At 40.0% G+C, this 18,359-nt stretch overlaps 1 pseudogene; it reads right to left on the bottom strand.

Annotated features, from left to right (window-relative positions):
* Positions 1-4,468: 4,468 nt before the first annotated feature.
* Positions 4,469-18,210, bottom strand: LOC149005192 (autophagy-related protein 2-like; annotated as a pseudogene).
* Positions 18,211-18,359: the final 149 nt, after the last annotated feature.

Raw genomic sequence — 18,359 nt, 5'->3', positions numbered from 1 at the left:
TTTTCAGAGAGGAGGTGTAGCAGATATGTTTAAGCAGATTGGGTGGGATAACATCCTAAAGTTACCTCCTAAGTGTTATTACCAGTTGGTTAAAGTGTTTTATTCCAATTTGAGATTCAAGGAGGAGGAGGGAAACTTATATGCCCTGTCCAATGTTAAAGGGGTGGAGATTGCCTTGAATATTCAAGAGTCGGGTGAAAGGCTAGGAGTCTCAAGTGAAGGACAAAAATATTTTTGGGAGCCTAGGAAGAAGTTTGATCACCTCATTGATGTTGGTCGGACTTATAGTGATATAATGGTTCACTACACGGGTAACACCAGCGTGAAGTTGAAGGACCTGAAACCAATTCCTCATGCAATTGCTTACATAGTGCAACACAACATTATCCCACGAAGAGGTCACCGTGAACGGCTGAGTTCTTTTGAAGCCTATGTCACCCATTGCATTCATTCAGGGAGGCAGCTCAACATGCCGTACATTATTCTCAGAATGATGAAGTATGCAAAAGATGCCCACAATCGTGCTCTCCCATATGGTCGGCTGCTTACCCAAATCTTTACTACCTATGGGATTGATCTTGAGGGGGAGGATTGTGAAAGTGGGAAGAATAAGAAGAAGAACAATGAAGTTAAAATCCATGGAAAAAAATTCCATCTTGAGATGGCGGATGTAGGAGTGCAGCCTCCAGGTGTAGGAGCACAACCTGCTGTTGATCCATACATGACTGGAGATGATTTTGAGCGTGTTGAGAACAAATTTTCAAATATGTCAAGACATGTGCGGAAGATTCTTCGGCGCGTGGATCAAGTCGCCCATAAGATGGGCATCCCAGATATTCCGGACTCCTCACCACCTTCTCGCTGAATCAAGGATTCAGCATCCGAACTCCGAATAGGTTGACTATTCAGATTAAATGTAATTTGGATGTTTTGCTGAATGGGATTCTTTGTTTCAATCCTTAAAACAATGCTTATTTAATACACAGATAAGAATTTGTAGTAAGGTTCCCAGTTGCTGTTTCTTTATATTCCTTATATTTTGATATTTGAGTATACTATGTGTGATATTTCTTATATTTTGATATTTGAATATACTATGTGTGGAATTCATGGATTACATCCATATACACACCCAAAATTCCTGTTAAGGTAAGATTAAATGTAATGAGATAGGTTGATTGAGTTTATCTCCCCATACGGAATGTATGAAGTAATTTTAGGCAGGTTGGGGTTTGTTACAGGTTCAAGTGGTGTTTGGTAATTCGTATGGTTGGCAGTGATGAAACTGTGCATTAACATGAGACTTTCACTACCTTGTCTGATTTCAGAGCAGATTGTCTGATTTTTTCAAATTTATTTGCAATAAAATTGTGTTCTCCATATAATTGTATGTTTTGGTTATAGTGATAGACGCGTCAATGCGGAAATGGAATTTTTTTCCTCTTGTGTAGTTAACACTAACATTGCTCCGTTCTTAAACGAACTAACCCCTCCAGTCTCTGTGATCCGTTAAATTAATATGGTTGTTTCCGCTGAAAAGGGAATCAATAAGATACTCCCTCTTTCCATCAAAACTCCCGGGGTTGAAACAAGACTTCAAACATAATCACTCCATTTTCCACTTCTGTGTTGAGAGTTATAAATACGTTGAGGAACTTTAAAAGGGAACCACCCCCTTTCATCTGATGAACACAGAGAGCAAATGGGCCAGTTCCCTTTTAAAGGGAACCAGCCCCTTTCATCTGATGAACACAGAGGCGAACGGGCCGCCTCCCTTTTAAAGGGAACCGGACCCCGTAATATGATGAACACAGAGGGCGAACGGGCCGCCCCTTTAAAGGGAACCGGACTCGTAATCGATGAACACAGAGGGCGAACGGGCCGCCCCTTTTAAAGGGAACCACCCGTCTCGTAATATGATGAACACAGAGGCGAACGGGCCGCCCTTTTAAAGGGAACCAGCCCCTTTGTCCGATGAACATGATGAACACAGGGAAGGCGAAACGGGCCGGGCCGCCTCCCTTTAAAGGGAACCAGACCCCGTAATCCGATGAACACAGAGGCGAACGGGCCGCTTCCCTTTTAAAGGGAACCAGCCCTTTTAAAATGATGAACACAGAGGCGAACGGGCCAGCTCCCTTTTAAAGGGAACCAGACTCCGTAATCCGATGAACACAGAGGCGAACGGGGCCGCCTCCCTTTTAAAGGGAACCAGCTCGAATGATGAACACGGGGGGGGCCCTTTTAAAGGGACCATGATGAACACAGAGGCAAATGGGCGCCTTCCTTTTAAAGGGAACCAGACCGTGAATCCGATGAACACAGAGGCGAACGGGCTGGCTTCCCTTTTAAAGGGAACCAGCCCCTTTTAAAATGATGAACACAGAGAGCAAATGGGCCAGCTCCCTTTTAAAGGGAACCGGACTCCCGTAATCTGATGAACACAGAGGCGAACGGGCTGCCTCCTTTTAAAGGGAACCAGCCCCTTTAAAATGATGAACACAGAGAGCAATGGGCCGGTTCCCTTTTAAAGGGAACCGGACCCGTAAAATCCGATGAACACAGAGGCGAAACGGGCCAGATCCCTTTTAAAGGGAACCAGCCCTCTTTTAAAATGAAGAACACAGAGAGCAAATGGGCCAGTTCCCTTTTAAAGGGAACTGCACTCGTAATCCGATGAACTCGTAGGCGAAACGGGCCGGTTCCCTTTTAAAGGGAACCAGCCATTTCATCTGTGAACACAGAGACCAAATGAGCTGATTCCATTATAAAGGGAACCAACCCCTTTATTCAATGAAGAGACATGGTACAATATGACATGATGTCTCCTCCACTCTACTTATCTTTTATGGATCAAGAATGTTAAAATCAATATGAGTGCTTCCTTTAGCTTGTTGGATATCAAATTAATTTTGGACGATTGCTAAGTCGGATAAGATGTAACCAAAATCAGCATCGGAATGCTTTAACAAAGTGTTTGAAAGATGTATCTTAAAGTCCTGCCAAAGAAAGTCATCGGTGCTATTGTGCCGCCCCTTTGAATGATACAGATACTGTCCCTCATCCTTATATACAAAGTACTACCACTATGCATATACAAAAAAAAATTGTGAACCAGCCCCAACATAGTTGAATGATACAGATATTGTCCCTCATCCTTTGATACAAAGTACTACCACTATTCATATACAAAATAAAGGGGAATACAAAATGTTTGAATATGATAAACCCATGTATGTCCCTCATTGTCTGAAAATGAGACACTGCTCGCTGCATCCTCAAATGTCACCAACGCAAGATCAATTTTGGGACGATGGTACGTGGTGTCGATCCAACGCAAATGGTACCACAGAAGCAAATAATAAGTTTGAAATTAAGATAAAAGAGCAATACAAACACAAAACATCGCCTAATGCAATTACCTTATATGAAGAATTATCAAGACTTACACCAAGTTGAACCCAATTTTGGGAGGAAGGTACGTGCTGTATAATCCAACGACAAAATAGAAGCAAATAATAAGTTTGAAATTATTTGCATAAATGAGCAATAGAAACGAGAGATTATCACTTAATACATTTACCTTAGATGAAGAATTATCAGTACTCACACCAAGTTGAACTGAATTTTGGGAGGAAGGTACGTGCTGTATAATCCAACGACAAAATAGAAGCAAATAATAAGTTTGAAATTATTTACATAAATGAGCAATAGAAAGGAGAGATTATCACTTAATGCAGTTACCTTAGATGAAGAATTATCAGTACTTACACCTAGTTGAACCGAATATTGGGAGGAAGGTAAGTGTCAGATAATCCAACAACACAAATAGTTAAGAGTAATTGTGCAACATCAAGAAAATTATATGAACAATGTCAATGTTTGGCTGAAAAATAAAATAAATTTACCCGAGTTGAGCATGTGTTATAGCCACAAACATTGACAAATAATCAGACTCGCAATGATACTTGTATGGAGCCCCGTCCTTCAACTAGGTTGACAAATTCTTCTTCTTTTTACTTTTTTCATGCCAGGGCTTGATTCTTTTTCCGGATCCCCTTTTCTCGAGACTCGCTTTGGTTTTAATCAGAAAATTCTGTACGCTTCACCATTTACTTCGGAGGGTTGGTCAAGATGTGAAGGAACGTCTACATGTTCTAGATCGTTGACAATCCCATTCGGATGCTTACATAGTATGTTATAACCAAAACTTGTTTCACAAGCTTGGTTAATGACTTTCAAAAATGACGGAGTAATTAGCCTAGTTCGCCGTACGCAACTTACTTCTCCATCAGCCTCAAACCTTGCATCCCCTTCTCTTCGTGTCCCGTCAAGTATGTGCACATCTCGGGCTGATTTTCTCCATCTCATTAAAAAATATTTTATCGGAATGCACATGAGTTGGAGATAATGGAAAACTCTTAACATATGGGCACAACAGATCCCAACATTCTCAAATTTCTTACAACTACATGTTACGCTTTCGGTCTCTCGGATTACGCAATACTCGTATGCTTTCCCCGTAAAGGAACCAGCTTGCATCCGCCTTCAAAATCACATATTCAACATACATATTTGCGACATTCTCGCTGTTGATAGCGTGACTATCCACCAACTCAAACTCCTTCAAAAACTCTTTGAATATAGTTGGAGTATATAATCGGTAAGCTTGATTCAACATAGGTTTCAACGAATGTGCACCCCCAAGAACTTCGTTACGTGCATCAAATTCCTTTTTCAATTCATTTGCACGTTTTGCGTCCACAACATCCTCGGAAATGTCTCATAAACCTTAGAAGATCAAGTTTGCGGCCAAGACATTGTTTCAAATCAGCATTCAAACTTTCAGCCAACTGTGTGCTCCTCACACCTAGTGTGAAACAGTTCTTCATGTAACAACATGCCCATTTCTCCCTTATTTCATATGTTCTATCTAGCCAACTAGTGTTTAGAACCCCTTGATTTTCTCTTAAATTGGTCCATGCATATTCAAATTCAGCAACTTCTGTATAATGGTATATGCATTTGTTCAAAATTTTGAAGAACCGTGACTTGTCACTCATCAAATATCCATGGTGTTTCTTTGCATTTTGCAATAGATGCCAAGTGCACAATGCATGGCGTGTATTAGGTGCAACCTCGCTAGTGCCCTCGCCATTGCAAAGATCCCGATCAGAGAAGATTGTAATTGCCTTCTTATCACCGTTAACTCCAAAAAAAGTTCGAAATAACCATACAAATGACTCAAAGGTCTCATCATATAGCAAGGCAGCTCCAAATACGCACCGTAGTCCTATGATGATTAAATCCCACAAACACACCCAATGGTCTATTTTCTTTGTTTGTGCAGAACGTAGTATCAAACACAACCACATCACCAAATAGTTGATAATCACATTGCATCTGTGGATCAGCCCAAAATATATTAGTCAATTTGTCCTCACTGTCCATCTGTACAGAATAAACAAATGCAGGGTTTAAGTTTCGTTGATTGTCTAAGTATAGCATCAAGCTCCCGGCATCCCCATATGCCAAATCACGCCGCCGTTTGTTATTCAAATAGTTTTGCAAATCTTTCTTTGTGAAGCCAAGATTTTCATTGCCCCCCGCTTGCAAACCCATCAAATTAAATGTCATTCTTGTTCCCATTCCACTTCACACCCATTGCTATTTCCGTGGCTTGGGTACTTGATATTGCACGCTGGGATCGCATCAAATGTGCAGCTTCTTCAACATGAAGAACATGGTTGTGTTCATCCACAAATTTGTCAACTACTAATCGTCCTTCATGATCTCTTTTTACAATCATCCTTGCTAAACAGCCTGCTCTAGTTTCAGACGATGATGTTGTTTCCCTTTCCCTCTCTTTCTATTCGGTATCCTTCTTTACTACACAAGAAACAGCGTTGCACGATGACACTCTTATCCGTCGTGCTCCCGTGTAAATAACTCTTCCGAACACCGAACCCACTCATGCGCCCATACTTATTATAACAATCATAGGCTTCATCAAATGATTTAAATTCCATGCCTAATCGAGGTGTCACATTGTCATCCATTGTTTGATGAAACTTTCATAGTAAACCACAAGTACACATTAATAAAAGTTAGGAATGGCCCGAAGATTTAAGATTCATAAACAACAAAGATGAAGCCTTAAGGTACAATATGACATGACAACTTCCGGGAACACAAAATTCTCGATGCATAAAACTGATAAGTAATTAAGTCGATGAGACAACGGTGCAATTTAAAATCGTATCACAAATTCATTTAATAAACTGAATAACAACGACTTACACAAAGACATATGGACCCAAAACCAGGAAAATATAGAAGTCATTCGCTTTCATATGTAATGTGCACAATAAATATGGAAATGCATGAGAATTATAAATATCAAATTATCTAATATGAGAAATTTCCTTTATAATGGTAGCTCAGCTACAATATAACCATTTAACCATGATATAGTAGTAGACAAAATTGGGTTGTAGAATGAGTAAAAGTAGAATAACCAGTACAGATATGTTGAACACAAAATCCAAATAGATGTATAAACAATCCTACTGATACAATTTACGGTCATACAAAGAATTAAAAGGCTGTACAAAATGGTCATACAAACAAATCCCACAGAACATATATATAAATTGTTGGTCATGACGAGATTTGCAGGGAAGTATAACATACCAATAATGGTCAGAATAAGATCTGGACGGAAATACAACTAGGTGCAAACGTATATGTGTATTCAACATGAATAAAATAGGATACACATATATAAAATTCAATCAAATAACAAACCATATCATTTTGTTCAATGTTAACTAAACGAATTGATGTTTAAACTAATACATGCAACATCAACTTGGTCTACTTCTGTTATCTACGAAAATAAATTAATCTTCTTAATCCTTAAACCAAGCCATATATATATAGTAGAGTATCAGAAATCACATCATATATTATTGTCCAGGAAAATCATTTAATGTGAATAGACGAAGTGAAAAAGTTGGGCATGTTGTGGACCAACGAATCAATGGATATTTGAAGTTTCATGGGTCACATTTCATAATATGTGGATTAAAGACAAATATAAATATGAGCAGCATAAATAGTGGCGTTTGTTATTCAAATATCAAAACGAAGCCACTCTCTATACCAAATAACAGAAACAAAATGATCGGACTCACCAACTGCAATTTGAATGAGGTAAACGCCACCACTGAGTTGTTACAGTCTTGGTCTGCTTCAAAACAGAGGCTCAAATGGAGTTCTGTTAAGATTGTAGTGGTACTTGAATAATATTGTGGGAGAAACGTGAGAGCAGCTGATAATATGTACGATTTTGTTGTGTAAAACTTTCTTCCAAATCCAGAGTGACACCTGAATAACCACCCACTGCATTCACTTCTTTTTTGCTTCAACGAATACAAGTTTACCCAGATAACCAAAACCAGTGCTTCAATCGATTCCAGAGAGCAAATGGAAAATCACTAATGTGTTTATACGAGACAGAGAAGAAAATTTTCATTATATCGTAAAACCAAGACCAAAAATTGCAATTTTGCTTCTGAGGTGACAACTGACAAGTAATGGCTCCCCAGTTTGGCGCCATTTTTTTGTTCACATCATTGTAATAGTGGCTTACCATGGTTAGTGAAACCCAATCAAATTGATCGAATCACCGTCGGCCACCCGATGAGGGTAAAAGAGAGCAGGATCGACTAAATTTGGGCTCAATAGAGTACACAAGATAGTGGACACATGAACAATTTGATTCAAAGATTCATATGGGCCTGGGCCTAGCCCATATTTACAACAAATAAATAGCTCATTTAATGTTTCCTTCTCCATTTGAATTATCAAGTTCAATCGTATCCTCTCTCTCACCAAAGTTGCAGATTTCAGCCCTAGAAGCAGCAACGAGGAGGCTAACAGAAATATTCCCGATTACCATATACAAGGAGAAGAAGAAAGGTGTTAAGGTTATGAAGAAGGGGTCGGAACGCTTTAGAGCAAACGCTCCGGTATCTCGTGTTAAGGTTATGAAGAAGAATAAACAGCCTCCACAGCTTTCCAGATTCGACTCTTCCATCTTTCCTTGCGCTCTTACTTCCTCCTTCTTCCGTGTCTCACTTGTTAAGAATATTTTGTTCAGGCTAACAGTAAGATTTACCTTATCAATCCACATGTTTATCCGAGAATTTCTCGGAATGTTAACCTAAATTATTTTGGGTGTTGTTCAAGAATGGAATCTGTGTATGGGAATTGCCGTAAAATAGCATGTTTTATTAAGTACCACCAAAGATAGTTGTACATAGCATTCTTTAATTCCCATTACTTTTTAATTGATTAGAAAGTTAATCAAGATGAACCAAAGTCGCGCACGTTTAAAATTTGTAAAAAACTGTTTTTGTTCGCGATGAATTATTATAGTAATAATAATAATAATAAAATTACTAATAATTATAAACCAGTTCACTCATGCCTGTCATGGTTGTTCTTGGGTTCAAGTTGTTGTGTAATTTCTCTCAAACAATTACTTGGAATTCACTTCTCCTGATACCTGTGATTATGAGTCTACCAATATCAGAGCCAATCACATCCACTTTTGGTACAAACAATCTTCCCTTACTTTCCGCTGTGAATCAGAGATGCTTTTTGAATAATGTAAACCAACTCCCGTTGCATTTGGTTTCAGCTTCTTACTATCCTCCGTAACAATTCACACCGGGTTTACTCGCAATATCTACGTATATGTGTACTTGAAAGTCTGCGTTTATAATAATACATTGTCTTCGCAAAGGGGCAACATTTGTATAGGTCTATATAAAACTCAATAACTAATGTGTTTTCAAATTTTCATTTTGTGCAGCTCGTTGATACGATAAAAACAAATAAATGGGTGGATGCTATTGTGAAGATGGGTCATCTACAAGTATGGAGCAACCAACTCCATTATGCTATTGCGGGCAAGGGAGGATGTTGCTCCTCACTTCACATACAAAAAAAAATCCAGGTCGGAGATTTTATAGGTGCCCAAATGGTGTAAAGCATCCATTTTCTTTTATTTGGGTAGATCAGATGTGTGGCAGTGAAGCAAAGAACGTATGTACATTCTACAGCTTCAACGTCTTACGTAAAGTGTGAATAGTCGAGGACATGAGGTGAGAATGGAACCAAAATTTGACGACCGACGTCGCAATCCGATGAATTTGGATGCTGCAAGGCGAACCCTTAATCATGAACGGCAAAATCAAAGATTGTTGGACAAAATTACATTGGAACATCTTGTAATTTTGTTCTTATGTGTTTGGCTATTCTTACTTTCTTGTTATGTACTTTATTCAAGAAACATTTAACCCCCGTACGCTCAATGTCACTACCGTAACATATACGGTAGGACAATAATAAACTGGATGGGTAGTTCAAAGACTTTATTTCAAAAAAATGTACTCTATCTATGTCAAACACTTATCACAATGTATTTGTAGGGTTGGAAGTAGTTGTCAAAACAAGTTCACCTCTAATGTATGATATTGTACCGAATCAATTATATAATACGTTGATATATATTGTCCATATGAGAGTTAAGCGGTGATGAAACACATAATTCAACCCATATATGGTTTAAATTTTTTAAATTATTGATTCCCTTTTATTAGTGTTACATCTCGTGGCTTTTAAACATTACCGTAAGTCTTCAATTTATAATTTCAAAGTGACTATAACAAAGGTGATGGAACATATTAATTTCACTACGAACCCAACTCAATTCACCGCTGTTTTGTTATGTGAACACATACCAAAGGGAATGATTATCTTTTAAACGGCAGAACCCGCTTCGTCTGCCCGGGAACACAGAGAAGCAAATGGGCCGATTCCCTTTTAAGGGGAACCAGCCCGCTTCGTATGTGAACACAGAGAGAAATGGGCCGATTCCCTTTTAAAGGGAACCAGCCCGCTTCGTATTTGAACACAGAGACGAAGAATGGGCCGCTTCCCTTTAAAGGGAACCAGCCCGCCTTCGTCTCGGGAACACAGACAGAAAATGGGCCGATTCCCTTTTAAGGGGAACCAGCCCGCTTCGTCCGATGAACACAGAGAGACAAATGGGCCGATTCCCTTTTAAAGGGAACCAGCCCCCTTCGTACTCCGATGAACACAGAGAGAAACGGGCCGCTTCCCTTTTAAAGGGAACCAGCCCGCTTCGCCCTGGGGACACACAGAGCAAATGGGCCGATTCCCTTTAAAGGGGAACCAGCCCGTTTCGTATGTGAGAACACAGAGGCAAACGGGCCGCTTCCCTTTTAAAGGGAACCAGCCCGCTTCGCCCGTGGGAACACAGAGACACAAATGGGCCGATTCCCTTTTAAAGGGAACCAGCCCGCTTCGTATGTGAACACAGACAAGCAAATGGGCCGCTTCCCTTTTAAAGGGAACCAGCCCGTTCGTCCCGGTGAACACAGAGAAATGGGCCGATTCCCTTTTAAGGGGAACCAGCCCGTTCGTCCGATGAACACAGGCGATGGGCCGATTCCCTTTTAAAGGGAACCAGCCCGCTTCGTCGGTGAACACAGAGAGCAAATGGGCCGATTCCCTTTTAAGGGGAACCAGCCCGCTTCTGGGGAACAATGGGCCGTTCCCTTTTAAGGGGAACCCGCTTTGTCTGGGAACACAGAGAGCAAATGGGCCGATTCCCTTTAAGGGGAACCAGCCCGCTTCGTGGCCGATTCCTGATGAACACAGAGAGAGAAATGGGCCGATTCCCTTTTAAAGGGAACCAGCCCGCTTCGTCCGATGAACACAGAGAGAACAAATGGGCCGATTCCCTTTTAAGGGAACCAGCCCTGGTTGAACACAGAGAGAAATGGGCCGATTCCCTTTTAAGGGGAACCAGCCCGCTTCGTCCGATGAACACAGAGAGCAAATGGGCCGATTCCCTTTAAAGGGAACCAGCCCCGGGCCGATTCCCCCTTTTAAAGGGAACCAGCCCGCTTCGTCCGGTGAACACAGAGAGCAAATGGGCCGATTCCCTTTTAAGGGAACCAGCCCGCTTCGTATGATGAACACAGAGGCGAACGGGCCGCCTCCCTTTTAAAGGGAACCAGCCCGCTTCGTGTGGGAACACAGAGAGCAAATGGGCCGATTCCCTTTTAAAGGGAACCAGCCCGCTTAGTATGTGAACACAGAGAGCAAATGGGCCACTTCCCTTTTAAAAGGAACCAGCCCGCTTCGCATGTGAACACAGAGACCAAATGGGCCGATTCCCTTTTAAAGGGAACCAGGCCGTTTCGTATTTGAACACAGACAGCAAATGGGCCGATACAAGGAACTTTAAAAGGGAACCAACCCGCTTCGTTTGTCAACACAGAGAGAAAATACGTTGACGAACTTTAAAAGGGAACCAAGTACTCTCTTCATGAGAACACATACACCAATGGGGTTGGTTCCCATTTCATCCGGAGATCAATAAGTATCAAATTCCCTGTTACGAAAAAGAACAAATAACACTTTCAATAGGCGAAAATGCCGTTCACATATGAATGTATGCTTTATTTGCATTGTAACAAAAATGCATGAACCTGTCGGTGCGGCAAGATATTCAATTCACTTGTTAACAAAGAAATTAACCGATCGGACAATGTAGTCAAATACTAATGTGAATGTGTTGTTTCATCTAAGTCCATGTAAGAGAATTTATTTACATTAACTACGGGGATATAAAAGAAAAGAATCCAGTCAGTGAGAAGGTTTAGTGAACATATTAAAATGGATCCTAGATCAACTGAGAGGGGTAACAACGAATTGCACACATAGAAGAATCAGCTGTGGTGCCTTTCATGGGGTGGTGATTCAACGTGGTGTTGTATCTGGACACAGAGTGCAACACAAGTGCCGATCAAATATCCACAAGACAAATATTGAACCACATAAGGTTTTCCATGGAGGTTCAACTTTCTCTCCTCTCGTGTGTCACCATCGGATTCACCACCTATCATAGAGAAAGAAGGTAACCAAGACTAAATTGTTAGTACACGTAATGAATAGAAAAATCCAGTCATCTCAAACAATGTAATGTGTCCGTATTAAAGAAACGCCCGCAACAGCATAAGAACATTCTCACCACAATATCAAAGAAGAACACAATCACCCGGGCCGATTCCCCCACTGGTAATCGAACATGTGTTAGCAAAAATTGGATTTTATAAATTAGACATATTGGAAGTATCATAATTGTTTCACTATGGCATTGAACATAATGATTTCTTCTATATTTGATAATTAGGTTGCTTTTTAGTTCCTACTTCTTAATACCGGACCACTTAATGATGACAATATTGCATGGCAACAAGGAATCCTGATCAATGCAAGAAAACAAAAGACAATGTGTAACAACTATAATGAAGTCATTGTTGGAGGAAAGGCATGGTTGAAAGGGGTTGGTTCCATTCAAAAATACGACATTTGATAATGTTGATCCTTGAATAAATATATTGGAGAAAATAAGTGATGCTCCTACTTATCACCCAAATAGTAGATATCATGGTTTACCGCTGAATTAAACAAACTTTGTGAATGACAGACCAAAACTGGCAAGTTTAATGCAGTAATGCGATGAATAAGCTCAACCAATTGAAATAGCAAGAAAAGGGCAAAAAGGCCAACAATCACAATAACCGTTTGGATATTTGAAGATGGGGATAATACAATCCTAAACTGTAAGTTTGTAAGTCAAATAATGACACTAATGTGAGGAATGGATATTGGAACTCCAAATATAGACAACAAATACTAGTCATAATACCAATGATTCAATATTCTCAAGCAGTAGGTGCAGACAATTAGTAGACTGTACAATGAAAAAGAAACATATAAAACCACCTGGAAATAAGGAAGCAATGCCTCTTCTACGATAGCACCTTCAGCGAAATGACTGGTCTTCTCTGGAGGCATTTTTGACTCATCAAAATCCTGAGCCACATTTGGAGACTGGTCTATTGATGATCCTTTAACCCCAAAGAAGATGATTAGAAAATCAAGTTGATCTTCATGAAGATGCACTAGCATAGGAAGGAATGCGATGGTTAACCCGGATCGAAAAACCAAAACATAGCCATGCTTCTATAAACTTATAATCGATGCAATCGTCTCATCGGACAACGAGGTTGGAATCTATATTGTACATCCAAAACTATTGTCATGGTTTTCACTAGGTCATATGGTACTCTATTATTGTTGTAAATGGAATCTGAAATCCAATTACACTAGCACATTAAGGCCAAAAGTTGAAGGTCATAAATCACTACTCTTAATCTAGGGCCTTCTAGGTTCAAGATTCCAATTAAAATGCTTCAGGTGTTTTAATGATGCAAAACACAAAACAACTTCAATTCGAAATAGCCATTACCGTAAAAACAAGAATCCAATACCAATTCAAGCCATTATTGCACAACAGCTTTATCTTTCATATGCCAACTACCCCAATGAGGAACATTTAAGTATCTAAGCAAAAGATTTGAAGTAGAGGCTTTCAAGAGAAAACCTACAAAGTTAAGAGCCGCCCAAGATTGATTTTTATATGACATAATGCATTGAAAAATGTATTTAACCATATTAGTAATTGAGATGATGCCTCCAAGGTTCCAATGATGCAAAGTATTTATTATACCGTTTTTATAAAAGGACAAATCAAAAGGACCCCCAAAAAAATTAAACCTCACAAACAGATTGTGAAAGGGATCATGGCCAAAATGGTATTTTGTTTTACGGTTAATGTAATTTACGTCTGTGTTTTCTTCTACGGTCAAACAATTGACTTTTTATGTTACATTTGGCAGGGCTAGGAGTAGAACCAAGGCTAGGGATAGGGACAGGGCAACCTGTCCCGACCTGGCCTAATCAAAGAATATCGAGCAGTGTTTGGGCTTGCTTGGCTCGTCTGGGTTCAGGAACAAAGACAAGAATTTTAGGCCTTGAGTCAAGGCCGAGGCTGGAATGGGCTTTTAGCTAAGAGCATTTGGGGCTGGATTGGGTTTTAAAAAGCCAGACCAGCCTGTCCCTGTTGCAGCCCCATATTCATGTTTTTATCATTACTTAAAACCCGGAACCGCTGGTAAATGCCTCAAAAATTGCACTTTACAGTATGAAATTTTAAATTAAATATATCCAAAGCATCAAAGAGGTTAAAAGCTAAGTTGAGAGCAGAGAATAAACGAAAAATCTAAATCGAACATACCGGTACTCCTCAACAGGAGTAGAAGGATCTCGCATAGACAGATTCCAAATCCAACCTGAAAGCTTTGGCAGAGGACTCTCTAGGGTGATCCTTTGAATGATAATCTCCTAAAACCTTCAACATTAAAAGGATAAGCATTATTCAAATGTCTGAATCATATAAATGAGAGTGTCAGAATAAATTAAACTTCAAGCATAAAATGTGATAGAGATATACCAACTTCCAGGGTGCTCTCTTGCTGCTATCAAGAAGATGAAAATCCTGAACTGAAAGAGAAAGTTTTGACATGCATATTTCACCATCAGGAAACATATCATACCGAAGATCCATCTTACATAATTCAAGCTCTAAACAAACAAGTAGCATCTCTCGCCACTTGTATTCATGGTGCTTGTGGTAAGCGAGGCACTCCTCCCCGAGTCATCCCGGTCGGTCCCAACGATACATTCGCCACCTCATGCCAATATTCTTGAGAAGTAGTCTTCCCTTTGCCTTGGAGATTCCACCCGAAGTTGTAGATGGAACCTCACTTTCTAAGAACTGCAATTCTTCAGGATGGTCACCTACATGTGAAATATGGTTATCTAAAATTATCAGTGAGGTATCCTGATACCATCCACTACTTCCATTTCCACCTTGGGCCACACTGCTTGATTTGTATCCAGCATTCTGAGGCAAGGACTGGTTGGTTGCAGATAACTCTGATGGAGGGCATGATTCGGATAAGTAATAGCCTTCTCTAAATTCTGGAAAACCCTCACCATGTAGGGATGATGCATGAGGGATTCCCACCCCTCGTCCTGACATTGATTCATTAAAAGATAAACAATGTGAAAAAGCTCCAGCATGACACATATGTAAATCATCTCCAACCAGCGCTCCATCAAGGGAAAAACAGAATTGGGATCCACAGGTATTACATGTGCTTGAACTGATCTTGTCAACATGAAATGCATCCTCACATATCTCATCCATCAGACCCACCACAGAACCACAGTTTGAGTCTAGACTTGAAGCATGGTTTCCAGGAGGTGATGAGGCAAAGACCCGCCTTCGAGAGATTATTGTCTCGTAAATCAAATCATCCCTATCAAGTGCCTACCCGAACATCATTCCACCTAGACCGCAAATGCACAACCGATTCATCCACATCGGGTGCAAAAAGGTGCTGCAGCTTGAGCAACCAAATGAAGAAGACCAGATGTTGTATCATGGCAAGTCTCCAACTTAATATGAGATTCAGAACATTCTACTTCCCATAAGAGGCCATTCTTACAGTTTGTTCTCAACATTGCTTCTACAAGTGCCTCCCTAGCCACTTTAACATAACCCATCTTGCGAAGATGTTCCACACTGTAGGTACTTTTAGCATTCTTGGATCCAGATAATGCACAAAGAAGAAGCCCTAGATCTTGCACCCTTATTTTGTAATCACTGTCTATAGAATTTGACGTAGTTTGATTAGAAATATTCAATGAAGCAGCAGCCAACAGACATGCCACATACAGTTGTCCTGACTCTTCACCGGTCACCAAATTTTTTATGTAGGGCTCGTAACTCAAAGCAGCATCCACCAAGTTAAAGGCAAAAGTCACTTCATAAGGTGAATCATCCACAACTGATTCCTTGTTTGAGTTCTTGCTCTGTGTCATCAGAAGGTAAGCTGAAAAACTAGGTTATTGAATTCAACCAATCCAAACGACCACCCGGTGCACCTATTGTACCGCTTCTGATGGTTATAGACGTAATACATTGGAAACTCTGGGGGTCCCAGAAGTGCACAACAGCAGTACCAGCAGAACCAGCAGATAATACATTGGCACCTTCACCATCACCACGGCCAATTGTAGAGTTGCTACAAGAGATTAGCAGAAGCTCCTTAGATGGACCTCCCGTGATTGAACCCCAAAGTCCACATTCGCCATGGCCCAACCAAACAAAATTTAGCATCACTAATCCCTCCAATATTTGCAACAGATAATAACTCAAACTTCTGTACTTTCAACTTCAAACTATAACAGGACCCTGGAAGTTCCGTCTGCAAGGAAGATTTTATATCCTCCACCTTATCTTATCCACATCATTCAGTATTTCGACAGATTCACATTCAGCAAGGATCGACAATTATTCTGCTTCTCTCCTTGGATTGTCACATGGAGCAGCACTGTTATCACTAGCCATGAATGTTAAACCATCTAAAATCTGACTAAGAAGGCAATGTATATCCTTATACTGAGAATTGTTAAGGTGGATTGGAAACGTAAATAAGATGGAAATGCAGGAAAAATGCAGAGCTCAAAATCATCTCTTGTCGTGTATGAGAATGTGTATTCTCCACATCCTTCATAGTGGTTACAGATGCAAATTCAGAACCATAATCCATCACCTTATTTCGACTCTTTGAACACTGGCCAGTAGCTAAGGACTGACCCTTCTTCGCCATCCAAGGACCAGTAACAGGACCCTCCTGCGAAGACATAGTAACGCCAGGATAACGACCTCTCCTGCTAATTACTGAGAAAAACTTATGGGCAGAGAAAGCATGCTTCTGGATGAGTGAGTCATTGCCAATAGGAACTTTACAAGAATTAATGAAATAAAGAAAAATATTCCCAAACTCCAAATGGATGGAACCAGAAGCCCTGCATTTAATCGCCTTTTTTGACTGCCATCTTGAATTTTTTCCTTTGTCACTGGTGTACAGAAGTCAATTGCAATTAACTGATCCCAGGAAGTATAGCATCCGAAATTAAGAAAATTGCAATTATTACCTGCAACTATTATTTAATAAGGAAAAGAGGATAGATAAATTCTTGTGAGCACAACAATTACCTGCAATATGAGAACTGCATCTCCACATTTTGCATTTACATAGTGTAAACTTTTGTCATCACATTCATGCTTTTGCTCTTCATCATGAAAGGAAAGTACAAGAGAAATCCCATTAACAGTTGCCTTTAGGTTTGTCTCGACATGCTTCTGATCTGCACATGTATATGATAATAAAATAGATAAAGAAATAAATACGCATGGGTTACCCAGAACAATAATCAAGTGTCACATGTTAAGAACACAGGGACCTCAGGACATAAGATGACAGTGTGGATACCGATATTAGAATGTTGATCAAGAACATACCAGTGGGAATTTGCAATGATCCAGAAGCAAGGCTGGATGCAGCAGTTATTGCGCTCAAAACAGAACATGTCAAGTTCCATATACCACTGTTGGCCAATGCTGACTGAGAATTCCTCATTCCATCAAAGCATTCAAAAAATTGATCTATGCTGCAAATAACAGAAAGGCATAATAACTTCTGTTAATAACTGGTAAGCTTCAGGTTATGCTAAACTACCCTTGACTAATACATAAACTACCCTTGACTAGGACTCAGACACTACAACTACTTGATGTATCTTCATGGTAAAATCTAACTTTCTCTTTGGGGTTTGCAAACTACTCTCAGTTAGGCAGATGGACATTTGCAATTTTCTTTCAAATAATTAAGAGTAACTAAACATATTCAGCTCTAAGGCATATCTACTTAATCACATCATACAAATGGACACTGTTATTTAAATTAAACTTTATAAGCAGAAGGCTGCTAATAAGTTCCTTGCAAATAACATTACCTTATCCTTTTATGATTTGAGGAACTCAATCATTCAGCAAGCTATTTAAAGATTCAGCAAGCTATATAAAGAATCAGAAGAACCATCTGAGTGATCCGATAAATCCGGAAGCTGCAAGTCTTTTGCAATTTGATCTACGCGCCGACGGATATACCGTACATCACCCCTGAGGATAGCAAATTCTCTCTCAAATCTTGACAATCTAGCTCCATCCGGCTGATCAACACCCTCACCAACCGGTGCTCCTACATTTGCACCCTCTGCTCCTACATCTCCCAATAGTATTCCAAACCGAAAATTACTGGCAGATATTTTTGCATCTTTCTTCTTCATCTTCTTCTTCTTCTTCTTCTTCCCCACTTCAGAATCCACCGCTGACAGATGAATATGATAATGCTCAAAAATGTGTGTCAGCAGTTTGCCATAGGGGAGAGCCCGATTAGGTGCCAATCTAGCGTCTTCGCATCATTTTCATAATGATG

This window comes from Hakea prostrata, chromosome 9 (genome assembly GCF_041222555.1).
Source record: "Hakea prostrata isolate BN-2017 chromosome 9, UWA_Hpros_2, whole genome shotgun sequence".
Lineage (NCBI taxonomy): Eukaryota > Viridiplantae > Streptophyta > Magnoliopsida > Proteales > Proteaceae > Hakea > Hakea prostrata.
The sequence above is the reverse complement of the archived record's forward strand: the minus strand, read 5'-3'. Positions and strand labels throughout refer to the sequence as shown.